The sequence below is a fragment of the Vicugna pacos genome, chromosome 13 (genome assembly GCF_048564905.1).
Source record: "Vicugna pacos chromosome 13, VicPac4, whole genome shotgun sequence".
Lineage (NCBI taxonomy): Eukaryota > Metazoa > Chordata > Mammalia > Artiodactyla > Camelidae > Vicugna > Vicugna pacos.
Window position 1 is genome coordinate 18655231 of NC_132999.1, and position 23156 is coordinate 18678386.

The 23156-nt window shown below is 43.3% G+C and overlaps 2 pseudogenes; both read right to left on the reverse strand.

The window, feature by feature from the left end:
* Positions 1–718: 718 nt before the first annotated feature.
* LOC140700850 (saccharopine dehydrogenase-like oxidoreductase) lies at positions 719–22706 on the reverse strand (annotated as a pseudogene).
* On the reverse strand, positions 12527–13846 carry LOC140700837 (EMI domain-containing protein 1 pseudogene; annotated as a pseudogene).
* Positions 22707–23156: the final 450 nt, after the last annotated feature.

Sequence of the window (23156 nt, forward strand, 5' to 3'; positions counted from 1 at the left end):
TATTTTACCACAATTAGAAGGTAAAAGAGAGAGAGAGAGAGAGTTAAGAGCCTGAACTAAGGTAGTTGTGATAGATCTAGAGAAAAATCTAGAATGTTGCTTATGTTCTTGACTGGGCAGATGATAGTGTCACCATCTGAGATGCGAAACAGAGAAGGCAGAAGAGGGTTTGGGGGAAAGAAGGTCAGATTTTGATGTGTTAAGTTTGAAGTGCCTGAAGCAGTCACATCATGGAGGATACTGGACAGGTGGTGATTCAATCTGTCTACCATGGGGATCCAGGGTGTGGGGAAGAGGAAGGGAAAGGGAAGCATGGGGGAGAGGGAGAGAGGAGGTGAGAAGGAGGAGATAACAAAAGAGAAAAACAAAAGAATAAAAATATTTGAAATCTCTGCAAAGTAAAGAGAATACAATTCCTGCAGCCAGAAGGCTGGGTTCTTATCCTAGCTTGGTCATTTACACACTACAGGGTTTTGGCAAAGTTCTTAGCCTCCCTGTGATTCACTTTCCTCATTTGTAAAATGAAGATAACACCTACCTCAAGGAATATCTGAAAAGATTAAGTAACCTAATTTATGTAAAGAACATAAAGCAGTATCTGAAACACAGTAAGTGCTCCAGCAAGTCTTAGCTATAATTGTCACTGCACTGAGGAAACGTACAAACGAAATTAAGAGAAGTATTACTTCAGAGACCTGGATACAAAGAAAAAGGTTACCTAGTTTTGTACTGGACCTTGCTTTGAAAAATATCCAAAGGAGAAGGGCCATGGGAACTAAAGGAAGAAAAAAAATCTTAGGTGATATTTTTTAAAATTCATGGAAAGTACTTCTAAAGGTCTAATTTCATTAAAATATTACTTTTATGAGAAGTTGCCTTCCAATGCCAAACCTCATAAAGAATAAAAAGAAAAGTGCAGCAAACATCACCTTAATAATAGAGGTGATGCCTGAATGATAAACACTGGAGGAGGTGTGGAGAAAAGGGGAACCCTTCTACACTGCTGGTGGGAATGTAGTTTGGTGCAGCCATTGTGGAAAACAGTATGGAGATTCCTCAAAAGACTAAAAGTAGACTTACTATATGACCCAGCAATCCAACTCCTGGGTATATATCTGGAGGGAACTCTAAATTGAAAACACATCTGCACACCAATATGCATAGCAGCACTATTTACAACAGCCAAGATATGGAAATAACCTAAATATCCTTCAACAGATGACTGGGTAAAGAAGATGTGGTATATTTATACAATGGAATACTACTCTGCCATAAGAAAATAAAATAATGCCATTTGCAGCAACATGGATGGACCTGGAAATCATCATTCTAAGTGAAGTAAGCCAGAAAGAGAAAGAAAAGCACCATATGATATCACTCATATGTGGTATCTAAAAAAAAAAAAAAAAGACACTGTGAACTCATCTATAAAACAGACTCACAGACTTAAAAATCTTATGGTTACTGGGGAAAGAGAGTGGGAGGGGATAAATTTGGAGTTTGAGATTTACAAATGTTAGCCACTATATATAAAAATTGATTTTTAAAAAAGTTTCTTTTGTATAGCCCAGGGAACCATGTTCAATATCTTGTAATAACCTTTAATGGAAAAAATATGAAAACAAATATATGTATGTATATGCAAGACTGGGACATTGTGATGTGCACCAGAGACAGACACATTGTAATTGACTGTACTTCAACTGAGAAAATAAAATAACAGAAGTGCTGCCTCCCACAGTCACAGCAGCAGCATACTGAACCTAAGTAAAGCATATAAAGCCAGGATGTCACTCTCTACTTTCTTAGACTAAGTAAAACAAGAATGTTACCTACTTAGAACTTACTCTATAGTCATAAGTATCAAACAAAAGCAGTTTCCACTTTATTAATGTGTTATGTTCTAAAAGCTAGCTGAGAAACCAGATACTGGAAAGCCATTTTTGAAAAGAAATTGTTGCAAATGCTAATTAGCTTCCCCTACTCGAACACAAAAGTCCATATAATCCATCTATAAAAAGTCCGTAATATACCAGAGTTTAGCAACTATACATTCTAGAATGTAGGCTCCACTTAAAACCTCTTCAATGAGAAAATACTATTTTTTAATTTGAGATAGCTTCCTCTTCAAGTCTCGGCAGTGCGAGTAATTACTTCCCTCACCAAAAGGAGTAGGAGGACACTTCAGAGGCAGTAAGGAGAGAAGAGAGAAGGCAGACAGCTCCATAAGCCACAGGCAGGGGATTCCAGCAGCTGAAATTCTCAACAGGATTGTCAGATGTTTACAGCACCAGAATTTCCCAAACTGAACTTGTTGCCTGAACAGGTATTCAGCAGGCCAGATATGAATTACGGGAGGAGGCTATCACCACCCCCATAGAATGCAAAATGCTCTATGCTATTAATTCTTTATGCTTCTGGAAACTAAAACATGCATTATTTAGCTCTTTCTTTTATTTTATTTATTTTTTAACATTTTTTATTGATTTATAATCCTTTTACAATGTTGTGTCAAATTCCAGTGTTCAGCACAATTTTTCATTCATGGACATATACACACTCATTGTCACATTTTTTTCTCTGTGATTTATCATAACATTTTGTGTATATTTCCCTGTGCTATACAGTATAATCTTGTTTATCTATTCTACAATTTTGAAATCCCAGTCTATCCCTTCCCACCCTCAACCCCCCCCCCCCCGGTAACCACAAGTCTGTATTCTCTGTCCATGAGTCTATTTCTGTCCTGTATTTATGCTTTGTTTTTGTTTGTTTGTCTTTGTTTTTGTTTTTTAGATTCCACATATGAGCGATCTCATATGGTATTTTTCTTTCTCTTTCTGGCTTACTTCATTTAGAATGACATTCTCTAGGAGAGAAGCTCTTTCTTTTATTGCTTCATAAACATTACAAACCTACATTAAACAGATAGGGGAACTGAAATAAACACAGAATACTTTGGTAAAAAATGAATCATATACACTTACAGGTGATTGCTCTAAATTTTCACACAAGTAACACTGAGTCCATTTCACAACACATACATCTGCTCCCAAGAAAGGACTGGAATAACCGGTGAGTTCTCTGCAGTAAGAGCTTGGCGGCCAACTGCAAGACAGACCCACGTTACACCTTCTCTACTTACAGTGACCACAGCTTTAACTGGCAAGTTTCTGAATAAAAATCTTAACTCTTCTTGAGTCAGTAATAGCAATGAAGATGGCAGATCTACTCTTAATTAAAATTTACTTCAGTATTTGTCCTTCTCTACACTTACACTCACACCTAAGCAAGTGACAAGTTGGAACAATGTAGTACCCTTCACACCATGGGCACTTAACACATATAGTTTAACCATTTTACACCCCATCAATTTCCCTAGATAATGACAAAAAGGACACTCATTTCAATAGCCAAACTCTGATTTCAGAGCTCTCACGCATAAATACTATTACGAGATTGGTTGATTAATCTACATAAGATCATCACATTTTTATTGCATAAAATTTAACTGATGTTTAATTTTGATCTAGATAGTGAAAATTCATAAAATTAATTTTTTCCCCGAGTCCAAATATATTATGACACATGAAATACTTAAGCTTAGGGTAACATATTAATTATATTTTATTTACCTTTGAAAACAATCCTGACCTCACTATGAAAGTCTCCCATGAAAGAGCCAGCTCACCAGCTACCCTCTGTGCTTGAGGCTCCAGTGGGTACACCTGCACCCTGCAGAGGTGTGGCCCCAGACCCGGGAGTCCAGTAGGGGCCATGTCATTCGCAAGACCCCTCATGCTCTCCATGGTGGTTGATGCTGTTGATGAGATGGATGCCCACCTGAGTGTGGTTGTTGATCACAAAGACGATGTCCAAGACAACCTCACTCTTGGGGTACAGCTCCCACAGCCACCTATTCACAGCCTCCAGAGCCTGGACGGGAGGGTGGACCCTCCAGCTCAGACCCCCAGGGACTGATACCTAGAGGGGGTAGCCAGGGCTGGGGAGGTGGGGTGAGCTGGGATCCAACAGCGGGGAGAAGAGGGGAGGCCAGGGGCCAGGTTCACAGGTTCAGGGTAAGATCTCTGCCTTTGTGGGGCTTAATTCTTGCCCAGGGCTGCAACACTAGAAGGGTGAGGGGCAGCCGAACCCAGTCCATGTTCCATGCACCAAGCTGGACACCTGGAGTGGGGCTGCATCAGTCCAGAGGATGGTGACCTCTTATCCCACAGCAGCTGTCCCCTCACCAAGCTGTGCTCCTGTGGCATGTGCCCAGCGGGGACCCCTTGTCCTTACCCACACACCCATGGGAGTGCTTTCATCTAATGCTCATGAAGGCGCCGTGCAGCCAGGGCTGGGGCTGCCCCCTCCTTCACGAAGGGGAAGGCTGCCAGGGCTCCAGGGCTCATTCTCGTGTTCCAGCTGGCAGCACACAGCGCACAGTCTCCTCCTGCCCTGCTCCTGCTCCGGGGAGATCTGCTGCTCCCATTTGCACGGAACAAGGCTCAGGACCCGACCATGGTGACTGAGTTCTGAGGCTGGGGCTGCAGGGGTGCAGGAGAAAGGGCCGTCCCTCAGACTCCCCTGGAGGCAGGTCTCATGTGCCAGTCCCTCTGGGGACTTAGGACAGGGAGAAGGCCAGATCCAGCCTCTGCCCTCAGGAGCTCAGCCCTGGGTCCCGTTCAGTGCAGGCCCCAGCTGGGGAGTGAGGAAGATGCTGGCTCCCCACTGAGGAGGACAATCTGATGGGAGGCATATGCCCTCGGGGCATTTGCAATCTCGTGGGCCATCTGGACACAACAGAAAAATGAACACAGTGTATGTAGCCAACGTGGGACTGATGCTCAACACAGCCTCCAGATGGTTTCCATTGTACAAGGAGAGCTACGTGCCCTTAGGGAGAAGTGGTGCCTAGAAACACGACCATTATATAAGAAAAAAGTCTCTCAGCTTTTCTTAGCAGCGTACATTATTAACAGCCTGATCAACACAATATGCTTAGATTAGATAAACCAAAGAACAGATTTTGAGATAACATACTTTCTTTTCAATTTGGGGCCAACAATTGGGACAGGCTTCAGATTTGACTCATTTCATAGTTTTCTGAAATTACTCAGATCTCCAAAACCATAAACTGCTCACTTACAGGTACCATCATGAATGCATAACCCCTCATGAAATAATTCAAGGCTTAAACATATCTTAAGGGATAATTACTAAAATGTAAAACCAAATAACTTATAATTAATACAAACAACATTTCACCTCTATTTGAGCAAGGCACAATCCCTTATTTTTTTTTTTTCTGTATTCTATGTTCTATATTCTGTATTCTGTGTTCTGTACTCTATATTCTATATTTTGTGTTCTGTATTCTATGTTCTGTGTTCGGTATTCTATATTCTATATTTTGTATTCTAAATTCTGAATTCTATATTCTATATTCTGGATTCTATATTCCATATTCTATATTCTGTACTCTGTATTCTGTACTATATATTCCGTGTTCTATATTCTGTATTCTATATTCTATATTCTGTGTTCTGGATTCCATGTTCTATATTCTGGGTTCTGTATTCTGTATAATAATTCTAAATTCTATATTCTATATTCTACATTCTGTATTCTGTATTATATATTCTATATTCTGTATTCTGTGTTCTGTATTCTAGGTTCTGAGTTCGGTATTCTATATTCTATATTCTGTATTCTAAATTCTGAATTCTATATTCTGTATTCTTTTTTTTTAACATTTTTTATTGATTTATAATCATTTTACAATGTTGTGTCAAATTCCAGTGTTCAGCACAATTTTTCAGTCACTCATGGACATATACACACTCATTGTCACATTTTTTTCTCTGTGATTTATCATAACATTTTGTGTATATTTCCCTGTGCTATACAGTGTAATCTTGTTTATCTATTCTACAATTTTGAAATCCCAGTCTATCCCTTCCCACCCTCTACCCCCCTGGTAACCACAAGTCTGTATTCTCTGTCCATGAGTCTATTTCTGTCCTGTATTTATGCTTTGTTTTTGTTTGTTTGTTTGTTTTTGGATCTTAACTGGACCCTCATCCATCCACTTATTTTTCATCTCTTTGATGAGATTCTTAGCTCTTGGTGCCTTCCATTCCTTCCAATACTATTACACCTTCCACAACCCATACCTCCAACTCTAATTAGGAATGACTGGCAGAGGAGGGGGGTTTAGCTCAGTGGTAGTGTGAATGCTTACCATGCACGAGGTCCTGGGTTCAATCCCCAGTACCTCCATTATTTAAAAAAAAAAAAAAAACCAGCCAAAAAAAAAAAAAACAGATATGAATGGCAGAAAGGACAGCACAGGGGAGGTTGTAATCTAAGAAAGTACTGCCTTACTATTGTCCCTTCTTTACCTAATTTTAATTCTCTATTATGTAAATATTTTAAACTTCATTTATAATTTTGATTGTACATGACTGTGTTATGTCCTGCCTTATATACCATCTACCTTGTTTGAATGAACTAAGTCATTTAGAAAGATCCAAAACCAACTTCATCACAAGGCGTTGAAAGAGGAGTACCAGTAAGGCAGATGTGAAGATATCACTGATTGCTTTAAGCAGAATAAAAGAAACAATAAAACCATCAAAAGAGTCAGGATTTCATTTCACAGCCTTGGTGACACTGAAAGGTAGGGAGACACCAACCTGATTTCCGTTTTGGTGAAGATTAACTTCCTCTGTTTTGTTAAAAGTAAAACAGAGCTAAAAGTCTTAAGAGTTTATGAAACTATCCTAAATCTCTGCCTAGCCAATGTGACCTATTTGCAAAGACTTTCAAAAATCAGCAGAAAAGTTTTTGAAAACCTAAGGATATCTTCTTATAAATATAAGCCATCAAAAAGGCAAAAATTACATTTCATTTAAAAACAGTTTTTACTTGATTTCATTGAAAAATAGAAAAAGTATTTAAAATACAAATGTATAATTTAATGAAATTATAAAGCAAACATCTATGTAAGCCCAGAAGGCCTTTGTGGTAATCAAGAAACATCCCTGCTTTTCTTTAGAGTTTTACTACCTAAGTAAGTATTCATTCCTAAACAGCACAGTGAGCTTTGCTTGTTTCAGAATTTTACCAAACTGGAAGCATACACTATATTCTTTGAGTTTGGCTTCTTTTGCTCAAAATTGTGCTGTTAGGATTCATCACGTGTTAGAAGTACCTCCTACTCTGCAGCTGAACTTTCCATTTTCTCAGTGGTGTTTTTTGATAAGCAGACACTCTAAATTTTAAATTTATACAAATGTATCACTGTGTCTTTGTATTTAATGCCTCTGTGTCTTTTTTAAGCAGTCATTCCCTGTACAGCCTGGTGACTACAGTTAATACTATACAGCATATTAGAAATTTGCTAAGAGAGAAGATTTTTAAAGTTCATCTCAAGAAAAGCAATTTGTAACCAGTTTGTGGTGATGGGTGCTAACAAGCAGTGATCATTTTGTAATATATACAAATATGGGATCATTATGTTGTACACCTGAATAGTACACTGTTATCTGTCAAGGATACCTCAAGAAAGATAAACTAATAAAATAAAAGTTAATTCTGGAAAATGGAAGTCATTCCCCATTCCTGACCTTGAGGCCATGAAATATGTCATCTTCTCAAAGCTTACTGTTCTTCCTTATGCCTCCAGGTCTAAAATCCACCTAAAGTTGACTTGTGTACATAGTGCAAAGTATGAGTCCAATTTCATTTTTTCTCCATATGGATGCCCATCATCTCCTGAAAAGCCCCTTTACCATAAGTCAAGTACGCGCACATGCATGAACTACTCCGAGCCCTTCACCCTGTTCCCCTGGGCTAGCAGTGCGCCCCTGCCAACACACTGACTTAATAAGAAGTCTTGATATTTGAGAGCATCTTTCTACCTTATTCTCCTTTAAGAACATCTTGGCTATTCTGGGCCCTCTGCACCTTCATATACATTTTACAATTAGCTTGTCAAGTTGCACACCAGAATAAAACAAACAAGGAAAAATTTAAAAATCTGCTTGAGATTCTGACTGAAATTATGTGGGATTATAAACCAATTTAAGGAAAACTTGACAGTTTAACAAAATCGTCTTCCAATCCATGAATAATGGTGAATTTTTCCATTTATTTGTCTTCTTTAAGGTCTCTGTATAACATTTTATAGTTTTCTTCATAGAAATCTTATATATTTTATATCACTTATTCTTCAGTACTTGATTTTTTTAAATTGAAGTAGTCAATTATAATGCGTCAATTTTTGGTGTACAGCATAATGTTTCAGTCATACATACACATACATATATTTGTTTTCACATTCTTTTTCATTATAGGTTATTACAAGGTACTAACTATAGTTCCTGCGCTATACAAAATAAACTTGTTTTTACCTATTTCATATATAGTAGTTAATATCTGCAAATCTTGAGTTTATCCCTTACCCTTGGTTACCATAAGATTGCTTACTTAAGTACTTAATTTTTAAAAACTCCAATAAATAGTCTCTCTTTTTAAGAAACTCATTTTCTAATGGGGGCTGGTATACAGAAATGCAACTGATTTTTGTATTACTGGTGTAACCAGCAACAATAAAGATTAGAGCAGAAATAAACAAAAGAGAGAACAGAAAAACAACAGAGAAATCAAAACCAAAAATTGGTTCTCTGAAGAAATCAACCAAATGTCAAAACCTTTAGCTAGACAGAGAGACAGAAAGAGAGAGAGAGAGAGAGAACTCAAACCACTAAAACCAGGAGTGAAAGAGGCACTACCAACCTTCCAGACATAGAAAAGGGCGTAAGGCAATACTACAAACAACTGTATGCCACCCAGTTAGACAACCTAGGTGAAACGGACAAATTCCTAGAAAGACACCGTTATGGATTAACCTGCGTGCTCCCTCAAACTCGTATGTTGAAGATCCAACCCCCAGTACCCCAGAACATAACGTTATTTGGAAACAGGGTTGCTGTAGATATAAGCTGAAGCCATACTGGAGTAGGTGGGCCCCTAATCCAAAACCACTGGTGTCCTTACAGAAAGGGGAAATTTGCACGCACACACACATCTTGGGAAGACAGAGAGGTCAGAGTGACGCATCTGCAGGCTAAGGAACGCCAAAGACCGCCGGCAAACCACCAGAAGCCAGAAAAGACACATGGACAGATGCTCCCTCACAGCCCTGGGAAGAAACCAACCTGCCAACACCTTGATTTTGGACTTCCAGCCTCCAGAACTGCGAGAACAATAGACGTGTGTTGTTTCAGCAACCCAGGTTGTGGTCCCCTATTACGGCAGCTCTAGAGAGCTAACGCGGACACAAGCTAACAAAACTGACTTAAGAAGCAGCAGAAAGCAGGAACCTGTGAGAAGTGAAGAGGCTGAATTCTTGTTATCTTCTCACTGATCTCTAGTAGAACTGCATTATACTCTACAACATACTCTAGAAGAGGGGTTGGCAAACTGTTTCTGTGAAAGGTCAAACTAAGATTTTCAGGCCGTGCGGGCCACGTGTGGTCTCTGCTGCACACCCCTGTCTAAGTGTAAGCCACCCCTTCCCTGAAGCCATGTTAAGCACAGGCCGCAGGCTGAGCCCCGCTCTCCAGCTACACCGCGCAGCACAGAAGCCATCACACAGCACGCGCAGAGCACCTTCGTCACCGTGGGGACCGCTACTGCACAGTACTGTTCCTGACTACATGATTTCAAACCATGAATTTTTGAGTCTTGTTTCATGGTCTAACAGATAGTCTATGGTTCAGTTTTTCATGTAAAATTAAAAAGCTTAAGGCGAAAAGGAGGATAAGAAGGGGCAGGAGAGCAATGCAGTGCCAAGGGATGCAGAGAATCAAGGGTGTATTTCCGTCCCACCCTTGTGAGATGAAGGCTCTGCACTTTGCTTCACAGGGAATCAGAGGGAGCTGCACTGATGTGGATGCTTCAACCACCTGGCCCTCGGTAAGCCCCAACTTTGAGCCCTTATAATAATAATACTTACTGACACTTGCTGAGTGATTATTAAGTGCCAGCCACTGTCCTGATTTGTATTCACTGACTACTTGAATCCTCAACAACTGTATGCAGTGGGCACGGCCACCATCTCCTGTCGTAGAGCGCCTCCTGCTGCTCTTTCCAGGAAGCCCCTCTCTAGCTCCACCTGTTTTCTCCGTCTCCCCAGGGTGGGCATCTGTTTTTTGTCAGTCCTGCACTAATCCCCTATAACCCCTGCTCCATCTTCTGCTTACCAAACTCTTTTCTATTTGGAATTTGTTCCCTGTTGTTCAGAAGGGCTTGGCCCTATGATCCCCCTTCCAGAGGCCCACGACTCAGGCCAGGGCAATCTGATTACTCTGTCACCCCAGGTCGCACTGACAGGTTTGAGAAGGACCAGAGGACCCGGTGCTTGACTCATCTCATGATATACAAACTCTGGCAGCTGTTCCCAGGAAATCGTGAACCTTAAGGACAATGGGGCTACCAGCACCTTCTCTGTCACTGCGAGAGCCCACAGACCCAGAGGAACACAGAAGACATGAAGAGACAGGAAGAGAAAAGGGACAAAAAAAAAAAAAAAAGAGTTCCAATAATACCACTTACACATCTAGATCCAGCCACGCTGTTTACTTGCAGACATCTGGTTATGTGAATCAACACACTCCTTTTTGTTTTGTTGGTTTAAACCAGGTGAGTTTCTTTTTGTTGTTGTTTGTTTGTTTGCTTTTTGAGGGGGGGTATTAATGGGTATTTACTCACTTATATTTAGAGGAAGTGCTGGGATGGAACCCAGACCTCACGCGTGCTGAGCACGCTCTATGGCTCGAGCTACACCCCCACCCCCCAACCCCGGGGAGCTGAGCTGCTAACACGCGCTGCCCAGGGCTCCATGCACGTCTCTCAGACTTACTTTGAAGCCGCTGTTTAGGCTACTGCCTCTGCCCTTCCAGACGCTGGTCACTGTTCAAGGTCAAACTTAACAAGGAATCTGTGAGACACTCCCAGCACCTCCCTTTATTCTGACGCTCCCGGCATTTTAGCACGGTTTACAGAGTTCTCTGTGTTCATTAATCTGAACCCACAACCCAGACAAACGGAACCATACTTCAACACGCTCCACACCATCCCAGTTTCATCTTTACTAAACTATTTCCTCTCCCTAACTCACAGCTCACCTTTAACCCACCAACCTTTAAAATTCAGTCTATATCCCAGCTCCTACCAAACACCCTTCGCCTCTAGCCTCCCCCCCGGGATGTTCTCTCCATTCTCAGAATCCCACAGTGGTTCACCTGCCGCTCTAATCACAAGCCTGCTCATCTCCTGCTGAGCCAAATCATTACCCCTTCAAGGGCAGGGTTTGCATCTTATTCATTATGTGCCACACTACCTTGCACTACTACACAATATTTGAAATACTGAAGGCATTTAAAGACAGCAAATACTTATGGAGCCTCAATTACAGACACAAATTGGGTTAGACATTACTGGCCATAAAAGTGCTATCATAAAGCATGGTCCTTTCCCAGAAGTCCAACTGTCTTATGTTCTCTCATAGACCACATATTCAGTAAGGTTTCGTTTACATCATACATTTCTTGTGTGGTCACAGGAGCACCTAACTCCAAGCCAGGCACGTAACAAAAATGCACTGATTTGCACAAAGGTGACAATGCTCTTGGCTGACCACATTCATCACAAAACAAAGGGTGATCTTTAGTGTTAGGATGATGGTAATTCATTCTAATAGAATGAATTGTGCAGCTCTTGTAAACAAAGTCTATTTTATGTTTTCTTCTGGAGGAAATTGCACTGGGGGCCTCTACTGGCTGGTACACATCTACCTCCTGGTGTCTGTCACAAGTGTTTCTGGGAGCAGGGGGCCCCCTCCCTCTCCATATACTCCCCCTACCTGGCCACGGGAGGGACTGAGGGATCAGGGCTCAGAATTGAGACTGAATGAGACTAGGAGCCCTGAAGGTCCAGTCAGATCAGGTCACTTGACCTCAGGGGAATGAGCACCGGAAAACAAGGAGAGGAAAGATAAAGGCGCACCCCCAGGTTTGGCTGGGAAGAAGAGGGAGCTGCCACTGCCCTCCCTCATCACCCCTGCCTGTGCTGGAGGGAGTTCTGACTCCCTCAGTTGCCTGGAGCCTGGAGGGCCAGGCAGTGGATAAGAAGACAGAAGCGCCACACCCGCCATCCCCACCCCGCAGGCCTGCATCACCCCTTTGCAGAAGGAAACTGAGGCCTAGGCCCTGAGCCAGGCCTCACATCTCCCTTGGGCCACGCCTCCCTCTCGGGCCCCAGTCTCCACTCAGCCCCATGGGAGTCAGACATGCACAGGGTGCCAGAACCAAGACCTGCCCACCACAAAGGCCTAGGTGGCAGAAGGGACCCTGAGAATATTGATAAATATGGACAGTAGCACCCTGGAGGCAGCTGGCCAAGCCCAGGCTGGGCAGGGAAGCCAGGTCCAGCCAACCCGGAGGGACCACCACCACTCTCAGTCACTCTTGTTTTGGCTCCTGGGGGCCACGATTGGCCACATGTTCTCCCCTCTTGCCCAGCAGGAGACTGGGGGTGCCTGTGCCAGCAGGGCCTGCCCCAACACCTCTGGTTTGTACAGCCCAATCATTGCTTCCAAGATTAAAAACCTCTCAGCTAAAATCCTCAAAGCCTCACAAAGCTGGTGCAACCCCTCTCCCCAGTGGTTCTTCTCACCACGGTCCCCTTTGGGGCCGGGTTCTCCCCACTGTCCCATGGAGCCTTGAGGAGCCAGCTCCCCACACAGTCCTCTCTCGCCCTTCTCTCCTGGGTGGCCTAAGATTCCTTTGGGTCCAGAGGGGCCTGGGGGTCCCATGTGTGCAAAACTCCCAGGGATGCCCATGGGACCAGGAGGTCCAGGAGGACCCATGAGCCAGTGGCTGCTGGTCTCAGTGAAGGTGTTGGACAGAAATAGGTCCTCATGGCTAGGAGATCCAGGTGGATTATGGTCCAAGAGGGGCTGGGGGTCCAGGGGCCTAGGAGGCCCTGGAGGTCCCCTCTCTCTAGGGGCACCCACAGCTCCGGGCTGGCCAGGGCTCCTTTGGGGCCCTGCAGACCTGGCAGGTCCCTCATCCCCATTGGCCCCAGCTGCCAGGGTCTCCCTTTGGGCCACTGGGCCCAGGAAGCCCCCAGGTGCCAACTCAGTCATCTCCATGAACAGTGAGGCCTTCACATTTTCTCTGGAAGCCTCCATCCCCAGGGCTGCCCTGGGCAGCTGGGGAGCCCCAGATCAGGGTGGAGTCCTTGGGAGCAACTGGGGTCGGGGGCAACTGGGGTCAGGGGCACTGCCCACTTGGTGGCAGTCAGCACTGCCACCTTGGCCTCCAGCAGCTTCAGCCGCTCCATCCGCTCTGACACTTTGCTGCAGTTGAGACAACCTGAGAAGGCTACGGGCCAAAGTGCCATCCGCCACACAGTGCCGCCCAGCCACCCGGGCTCCATGGGGCCAGAGGAGCTTGAAACTTCCCCGCAGCTTGCCCCCAAGTGCCCGGGGCATCACCTCCACTCATGGGCCATCACTGTCTTACATGTCACCTTGTGTGCGGGTCTCACCACAGTTCTGTAGCTGTTCCCAGGGCAGCTCAGAGTCCAGGGGCAATTCTGCAGCACTCGCTCAAAGTAGGTGCCATACTGCACAGGGCACGAGACGGCGCAGGTCACCATGAATGAGCATCAGTTCCTGCGTTCAGATAATGGGATCCCCGACGCGCCACATGACGCTGCCCCCAGCGAGCAGGAGCCTGAAGCAGAGCAGCATCCAGCGCCCCCAGCCTGGCATCTCCACCCTTGTCCCTGGGATGCACAGATCCCGGTTTCAGGCCCCCAGTGCAGCAGCAGGAAAGCGGGCAGGAGGTAGGCGCAGGGCCCAAAAAAGTCTATTTTAAATCAAAATTATTCTCAGCCATATTTTAAAAATTAGGCACAGTGACTTTCATACACTAAAAATTAAAACTATATATAAAATTTAATCTAAATCCTACTTAACAGGTATGTATCATTTCCAAAATATTTTTAATATTAACACAGAAAACATGGGACAAACCAAAACTAACCTCAGGTCCTGAATGTAAGGTCAGGAAACTTTCCGTAACAGTCAATGTACCTAAAAGAGGAAGAAAATGGTAAAGTAAAATTAAATAAAAATCTACTGACCCAGGACAAATAATAGTAATCTATTCCTATTTATTTAAGGAACATTTTTATTAAGCCTACAGCTGATATAATCATAAAAATCTGCACTTACAACAGTATTAATAGGTTATTGTAAACAGATTTAAGAAAGAACTAAAACCAGGTAAATTGTCAAAAAGAGAGTAGTTTAGCATAAACTGACTGTCGGTACTGACAAAAGCTTTTCTAGTATTCAAACTGACAGTGCTGAAAGTCTCTTCCAATAAGGCAACACTTCAGCTCACTCATTCTGGAAGGCCATAGGTTCTCAAACCCACATCCATGGGAATTATTCTATTTTCCAGTATGAGAGTTTTCAAGAAGACTTATTAGTAGTGACTTACAATGAATGTACAGAAAACCTACCAAAATGGGCCTTTGTGAGGACTTATAAAATGCTACAGGAAGGCTGTTTTAATTAAATAAAAATATAATGAGTAAAAAATAAAAATAGAAAACCAAGACCAGAAAAAAGTGGAGAAATCAATTGACCATGGGGACTAATATATAGAGATAGTGGTTTAAGTATTTAATTAATAATTTTTGAGCTTATCAAGAGCAGTAAGACATAAAGAAAAACATAACAGACTACCTAATTCTCAAAATCTGGTAAAATGAAATTATCAATTTCTTAAGAGACAATGTTACTAGTTTTTTTAAGCCCAAGAGAAAATTAAAGCATGGGGCCTTAGGAAGTTCACGCTGAGCCAGGTAATGAATGACCACATCATCAACAATGATGTGACAGTAGAAGAAAACCAAAGCCACATAAATGCTGCTAGCCTGACCACTGAGGAAAACTAAGCCTAGATCATTAAAATCAACTCCCTAGAGATGATTCTGAGGGTTCAGAGAACGTTGCCCGGGAATATGGCTCTGTGAGATAAGGCTCTCCACAGAAAGAACCTGCGCCACCTAAAGCAGTGATAATAAAGATGGGAACCACCTGCAGCAGACATCAGCTAGGGGGCGCCAGGCCGCGGGCCCCCCAACAAACCTGGGCTCCAAGCTCACATGGCCTACCGCCCCCAGGACGTGTTTCTCATGATCCGATGCCACAAGACCGCCGTCTTCACTGGCACTAGGGATTCAAGCATTGCGTTCCAGCTGAAGTGCAGTGTCCAGGGCATCCTCAAGCGGCCAGTGGATGACCAGCTATTGGATGACAGCAAGACACTGGGCGAAGTGTGGTTTCACCAGTCAGACAGCATGGCTGCAGGCCCCAATAAAAGCGATCTGGATGTCTGCCCTGTTGCTGCCTCTTTCTGCGCACCCTCACTGGGATGGGGCCCACTCCAGCCCACTCCTCAGGCCTACCAGGCTGCCCTGCTGGACAAGCCCTCTGGCTCCAGCTATCCCTCAGGCCAGCCTTCAGGCCAGCGTGAACTTCCTAAGGCCCAATGCTTTAATTTTCTCTTGGACTTAAAAAAACTAGTAACATTGTCTCTTAAGAAATTGATACATTTCATTTTACCAGATTTTGAGAACTAGCTAGTCTTTTATGTTTTTCTTTATGTCTTACTGCTCTTGATAAGCTCAAAAATTATTAATTAAATACTTAAACCAGCCTTCAGAGTGGCACCTCCCAGCACACTGGTTCCCAGCTAGAGCCAGTGTGTCGGTTTGGGAGGGTTCCATGGGGGATCCACAGCCTAGAGCCACCCCAAGTGGCTCCTCCCCCCAAAACAGTCTGCAGGAACCCCCTCCCCCAAAATCAGCTAGGGTAGTTAAAATGTTTTCAGTATCTGGAAACAAAGTTTTAAATCCGCCATCTTGCTTCTCTGAGGGAAAACAAATCTGAAAGTAATATTTCTCCCTTAAAAAGAAAATGACTTATTCAAAATAAAAACTATCAAATATTTAAGAATAACCTCTATAAGAAATACGCAGGCCCATCATGAAAAAAAACTATACTTTTTAGTAATTGGAGATTTTTAATAAATGGAAATATACCAGATCCACTGATTGGAAGACTACATAAACATTTTAAAGATGTTCACTTCATGCCCTTCTCTTTGCTCAGCATGGTTCCAGCATTCCAGCATTAAGTACGATGACTACTACGTTCTGGCATTGACTGTGTTAGGCAAGTGTTCTATTGCTCAATTTCTAAAAGTCAAAAGTTAGTAAATGGCATGAATTTTCAAATCATTTATTGAAATGTGCATGTAGCTTTTTGCCTTTGATATTCTGATGTGATTATGTAACTTCCTAATACACCTTGGCCTTGATATATTATTCTTTTACAATGATATTGGAATTTATTAAAATGACATTGGAATTTATTAAAATTCTATTTAGTATTTTCTTTTTACTATTAATTTCACAAGCAAGACTGATTTGTAGCTTTCTTCTTTTTGCGTTTGTGTGTGTGTGTGCGTGCGCGCACATGCGTACTGTGCTATCTCTGCTGGTCTTTTCAATATAAGTTGGAACAGTTTCCATCTTTTTAAGCTCTAGTATGGTTTATACAAAACTGGACTTACTTGCTTCAAGTTATTTCTAGATGGACTCTTTTTATATATGCACATTACTAATACCCATTATTTTATTGTAAGAGTAATTTTTCCAGTCTTTTTGTTTTGATTTTTTACATTTTTAAATTGTCTCCATTTTATAAATGAGGAAAAAAGATGTCAAAAACTTTGTTCAATACTTTCTAGCTTTGTTGGTTAAAAAAAACTAAAACTTCTAATTATAGTATCTATATAAAGTATACTTTAAGATGTATTAATTCCTAAACAAAGCAAGTTAGAATTCATAATGCCTGCTGAATTTTTTTCCAGAAACTTTATAGCTGTAACCACAAACAAATTGAAACAATGGATAATTCCTTAATTGGAACACTTACAGGACTAACCATATCTCAAAAAACAATAGTGTCAATAGCATTTCTAATAAGTATAGCTATATTAAAAACAGGGGAGTTTTTAACACTCCCCTTTTATAGTTGTTTCTTTTCCCAAGCAGATTTTAGTTCATCACAGTTACAAACGTGAAGTCTTTCTATTTCAAATTCCGTGACTGCTTAATAAATAATTACCATCCATTCTATGTTTGGGACCTATTACTCCCAGATCTGCTAGAATGCAGTCAGAGCCACTGCTTCCAATGATATAAACCTCCTTTTCCACAGCTTTCTCATGATACTTTCAATATGTTAGTTCCAGAAACTAAACATTCATGAAAAAAAATCTGAATCAGAGCTTTACAGAAACATCTAGACCAATATTAAAATATTTAAGAACAAAGCAATTAAACTTTTAAAATGCTAACCAAAATGGCTCTACAGGAAAAAAAAAATAAGGGCTTTCAAGGTAGTAAGACTCAAGTTCACACCTTAAATCCATCACCTACTCAACTATAGAATTTATTTACAAATCACTTACATGGGCTACTATATTAATATACATTTAAACATACATAAAATGGAAACAAAGTTGAGATTAAAATAAATACAACTCAAAATTCTATTTTCTTTCTGTACCCAATAAATCCCTTTGGGTAATCTTTACACAGAACCATTTAAAATTCATTTAGAGGTTTCCTTGTCCTTTCTCCTGGTCATTTTACCTCCAAATATCCCAAATTGGCCAGCAGTCCGCCAGTGCTAGAATCACCTGTGCCACTCATTAAACACGCTGGTTACTCAGTCCCTCCCCACATTCCCCAGGAACAGGTTTTCTGGGGTAGACGCCAGTAACCTGCATGTGCAGTGGGCCCCACAGGTGCTTCTTTGTCCATTAGAGGAAGAGACTCGCCCCGCCAGACATGCTCCCTGGAAAATCTCACTTGCTGTCCTGACTCCAGCTACATCATGCCGATGGCTTCCGGCTTCTCTCTCCAGAGCTGCACACTGATGAAGGTGCCATATCTGTGGCCTCTTATTACAGAAGTCAGGACTCACAAGAGTACAGGACTTGGGGCAAAATCAGTTTCACTTTGGCTTCATTTTCCCTCCACTATTTTCTCTTCAGCCAAGTTTCCTCACTTACTTAAAAAAATAATTCCACTGTTTTGTACGCATTTCCTGTCTTAATTCAAAAATATCTAGCAGACACCTCAGTTTCAGCATGTCCAAAATCAGAATCATCTTTCTCTTAAAACCAGCTTTTTTCTCCTCCAGTTCCTGGCATAGGAGACAACAAAGAATAATGTTTAAAAGCAATCATTCAGTCTTTTCTGTATTTTATGATAGAATGCTTGTTTACATATGCCTGATCAGGTTTACAGATATCATCTGATTCTCACTAAATAAACTGTCACAGATTAGAGAAATGAGTGAAAAAATCAAACAAACAAAAAAACCCTGCAAAACAAATTACGACCCCCACCTGGCAAAGTTAGCACATCTACCCCTGGGAGTACAACTCATATCACAAAGTGAAAACAGACATGCAAGTAGCACTTAGGGGTGAGCAGGTTTTGGGGGCAAAAGCTAGAGATGCCCATGAATCATCCACATGGAATCAGCCAGATGAAGGTATCTAGATCCACCAGCCTGGAGTTTAAGGGGCAGGTTCTCACTGGGAATAACTTAACGTGGCATCACTGACATATAGTATTTATAGCCAAGGCTTTCGGATCTTTCTGACATAACCCCAAGAAATGCATTTCACATAGCAGCTCCATGCACGAATATATCTAGCTGAAACAAAGTGTTCATGAACCGGTCATTTACCAGTATTATGTGTAATTCACCCTATTTTCTATTTCAGTTTATCGGATACTTCCTTTTTAATGCCTGGTCTCAACCCACTGAATTGATTTCACAGTTTAAAAAATAGTGGCTCGTGGGGGAGGGTACAGCTCAGTGATAGAGCATGTGCTTAGCATGCATGAGGTCCTGGGTTCAATCCCCAGTGCCTCCATTCAGGAAAAAAGACACATAAAAATTTTTAAAAACTACTGGCCCAGTTACAGTTTCTGTGTGTGATGATGAAAAAGTTCTGGAAATAAAGTGGTGACAGTTAACACAGCATTGTGAATGCACTTAATGTCACTGAAGTATATACCCAAAAATGCTTGAAAAGGTAATTTTATTTTATGTATATTTTACTGCAATAATAATAATATTAAAAAGTGGTCAGGAAGTATAAACAGAGAAGAGATTCTAAGGCTTAAGCTCTGAAGTCTCTGGCATTTGGAGGAGGATAAAAAGATCCAAAAGAGGAGACGGAGGCAAAGCTGGTGGATAAAAAATAGCTAGGAGAGGGCAAGAATTCAGGGCCACGTGAGGAAAGGAGAGAGTGATGGACTGGGCTCAATGCAGGAAGACAGGACTCAGGAGAGGACTGAGAACTGCTGATGGGATGTGACAGGGGGACCTGGGCAGAGCAGTTTCTTTTGAGGAGGAAGGATAAAAGCCTCACAAGACTTCTTTGAGATAGAGGACAAGGTGGGGAAGGAGAGACAGTAAGTAAAGGGAGCTCTTTCCAGGAGTTTGCTAGATGGCAGTAGTGGGAGGAGTGTGGAGAACTAAGGGAGGTTTTTCTTACAATGGGAGAGAGAATCCCATGTTTGTATGTTGAGGGAAATAACCCAGTTGAGAGGGAGAACATGATGATAATTGTAAAGCTGTAAACATGAAGGTTTTGAGTCCCATGCCCAGCAGAAGCGGAGGCAGCGCCCTGCGATGAGAGGTGACAGGAGTCAGGGTGCGATGCAGGTGGGTGGGTAGGAAGACCTGGGGTAGGAAGAGAAGGTCTCTTCTGACAGCTTCTACTGTCACAGTGAAAAGGAAGAAAGAAAATCACCGGATAAGAGTGCGGAAAAAGAAACAGGATGCTAAAAGTGTGGGGAAAAGAATAAAACTGCTGCTTCAGAGAGTAGGGGAGAATCGCCTGGAGAAACAGAGCAGAACTGCTGGAGGTGCTGAGGCCCTGGGGGAGGCTTGTCCCCACGTATTAAAGTGGGACCAGTCAGCAGGGGGATATGCAGGTACAGAGTGAGCAGGGAGCTGGAATAACCAGGGCCGGGGTTTTTCCAGGGCACTGGGAAGGGAAGGACTTGGGAACTGGCTGAGAACGTACGTAAGATAGTGATTCAAGCAACGAACTACAGAACCACATCCTAAGCTAGTTAAGAATGAAATAAATCTAAGTAAACAACAATTCAAATACATTTTTACTTGATAACAATCATAAAGACCTTTCTGCTTACATTTTTCAAATTATCAATAACTTTCAGACGCTTAGTTTTCAAATGTTTTGCCACTTGTGGTAGCCTCCTCAGAGAAGTAAACGTCACCAACATTCACCCTGTTCCACGGACCAAAAGTGTCCCCCTCACATCCAGTCCAATAGCAGAAGCTATGATTCTCCTCTCAAAACACCTGAACTCAGCCACTTCTCAGCACCTCTAACACTCCTGCCCTGTGCTTGGCTTGCTTTGACCATCCACTCTTGGTCCTCTACCATCTACTTTTCTTCTCAAAAGCCAAAGAATCTCAAAACTGTAGATCAAATCATGCCCTTGCTTTCAACCATTCAATGAGTCTGTCATATTTAGAAGACAGTTCAAACCCTGATCTTGACCTTTCAGACCTAATGACCTAGCTCCAGGGTACCTCTCCTTCTAACTTCCCACCTCTCTGCCCAGCTCACCCAACCACACTGGCCTCTGGCACATTCCTCGGTTTTGCCAAGCAAATGCTCACCTCAGGACCTTTGTATCTGCTCTTTCCTGGAAGACCCTTCTCTTCAAATACTCAGGTGGTTTTCTCCCTCACTTCATTCTGGTCTACATGCAAATTTCAATTCCTCACAGAGACCTTCCCCGGCCATCCTTCTAACAGAGACTGATGCGCCAATCTCTTTACCTCCTTTCCCTGTTTTATTTTTCTCCAAAGCACTTGTCACTACCTACTGCTTCAACCTTATTTCTCTGTCTCTCCCACTGACTGAAGGCTCTGTGAGGGATTTTTGGTTTTAGGCACATTATGTTCCTAGACTAGTGCAGTGTACATATAATAAACATTCAAGAAATACTTTTTGCATAAATGAACAAGTCCTTTTTTAACCTCTGTACATATTTTAACATATATACTGGTACAGTAATACAGAATGTAATTGGAAATAAATAAATTTAGATTAGGGGTATATGCTCAAACTTTTTTTAAGAAGTGTGGCAATTATAGCTGTAGCCACTAAATAAATCAGCATGCATTCCTTGAGTCTGGTGTCATTCTCTCTCTCAGGAGACCTTGGTCATATTCATTTGCTTGTCACAAGAAGTGAGAATTCCCCATATGGGATTAAGGCCCTGAAGCAACTCTTCTGTCCCCTGCCCTTATGTTTCTCTGGAATATAAAATACCAGATTCTGCTAGAAATGAATAGGTTGTTCTGATAAAAAGAGAGGCTGATTACTTACCTGTCCTACACGATTGAGGACAACTGTTGCCGGTGTAGCCATTTCATCAAGTGAGGCTGGACTGGTGATATCACAAATTATTATTCCAACTTCAGATGACAGTGTTGGTTTTCCTAAAATAAGAAATAAATTGTCTTAAGCAAATCCTGATACAGTATTAGATTTCCCAGATCTTCTTTTCATAGTAACCAGTGATGGTAAATTTACTAAATATATTGAAAGCTAACTCTCCCTCTCAAACAAAAGACGAAAGGGTTTTTAACCAGGTAATAAAAAAGGAAAAGACTATGAGGAAAATGGAGTTAATTCTAAGGATTGCTAAAAAACATTACTAACCTTTAAAAGAAAATCTAACATAAGGAACATGTAAACGGCGGGCCTTCTAATTTAGAGGTCTCGCTATCGGCTAACAGTGGGACTGCTGGAGAATTCTTCCAAGCAAAAAATAAATGAAAAATAAAGCTTCAGGAATGTTATCAGTAAAACTCTGAAGCATTCTCTCCCATCTCCAAAACACAAGGCAAAGTACAAACAATTCCAAAGAAACCAGCGCTCCACTTTCGTTTCTATCAAATACCGAGTGAACTCCAGCCCCACCAGCTACTAAACGGGATGGAGCTGGGAAAGGAAAACCTGAAGTTCTCACTGTTTCCCCAGCGGGGCTCCCCAAGTAAAGGAAAAACTCAAGCTGCGAGATTCAATCTGTTTTTCTGTTTCAAGTAGGGAGCGAAACAAAGCTGACACTACTGAAGCACCGCTCCCCTCCTCCCGGCCTCCAGCAGGGCTGGGGACACGGAGGGGCGCCGCGGGAGGAGGGACGCCAACTTCCGGCGCCCTGAACCCCTCAGTCCCGAGAAGGGGGCTCCTGGGTGCGAGCGGCGGCGGTGGCGGCGGGGCCGAGCCCGGGCCCAGCCCGCCCTCCTCACCTGGCTTCACGGCAGCCTCTCCGGCACTCGCCGCAGCTTCTCCGGGGAGCGGCCCGCGCGGCCCACGGCAGGTGGGAGGTCCGCTCCGGGACACCTGCTCTGTCATGAGCTGGCGGGTGAAGTCAGAGGCGCCGAACACCGCCAGGCGGAAAGGCCTCTGCTCGGTCATCAGGAGAAGCCCACAGCGATGCGAGGCCCGGGCAGGCTGCGTCCACGCGCCGGCGCCTCAGGCAGCGACCCGAGTACCGGGCGCAGCAGCCCCTCCGCCTACGCGCCGCCGCGCCAGAGCCCCGCCCACGGCCACGCCCACTCCTCCCACGGCCACGCCCACTCCGCCTCGCGCCCTCGCGCCCACGCCTTCAGGCAGCCACCCGGTACCGGGTGCAACCGCCCCTACGCCGCGGGCGCCGTGGTCTCCCCCGCCCGCGCTGCCGCGCCAGAGCCCCGCCCACGGACGCGCCCACCCCGCCTCCCGCTCCGTCCCCGCGCCTCCTCTCGAGGGCTTCCCGCACTGGCGTCGGCGGTCTTGGCTCCGCGGCTGGTGTGCGTCCGGGGCAGGCAGGATCTGACAGCGGCCCATCGTCGCCCGGTCGTGGTTCAGGCACAGTTCTGCCGGCCC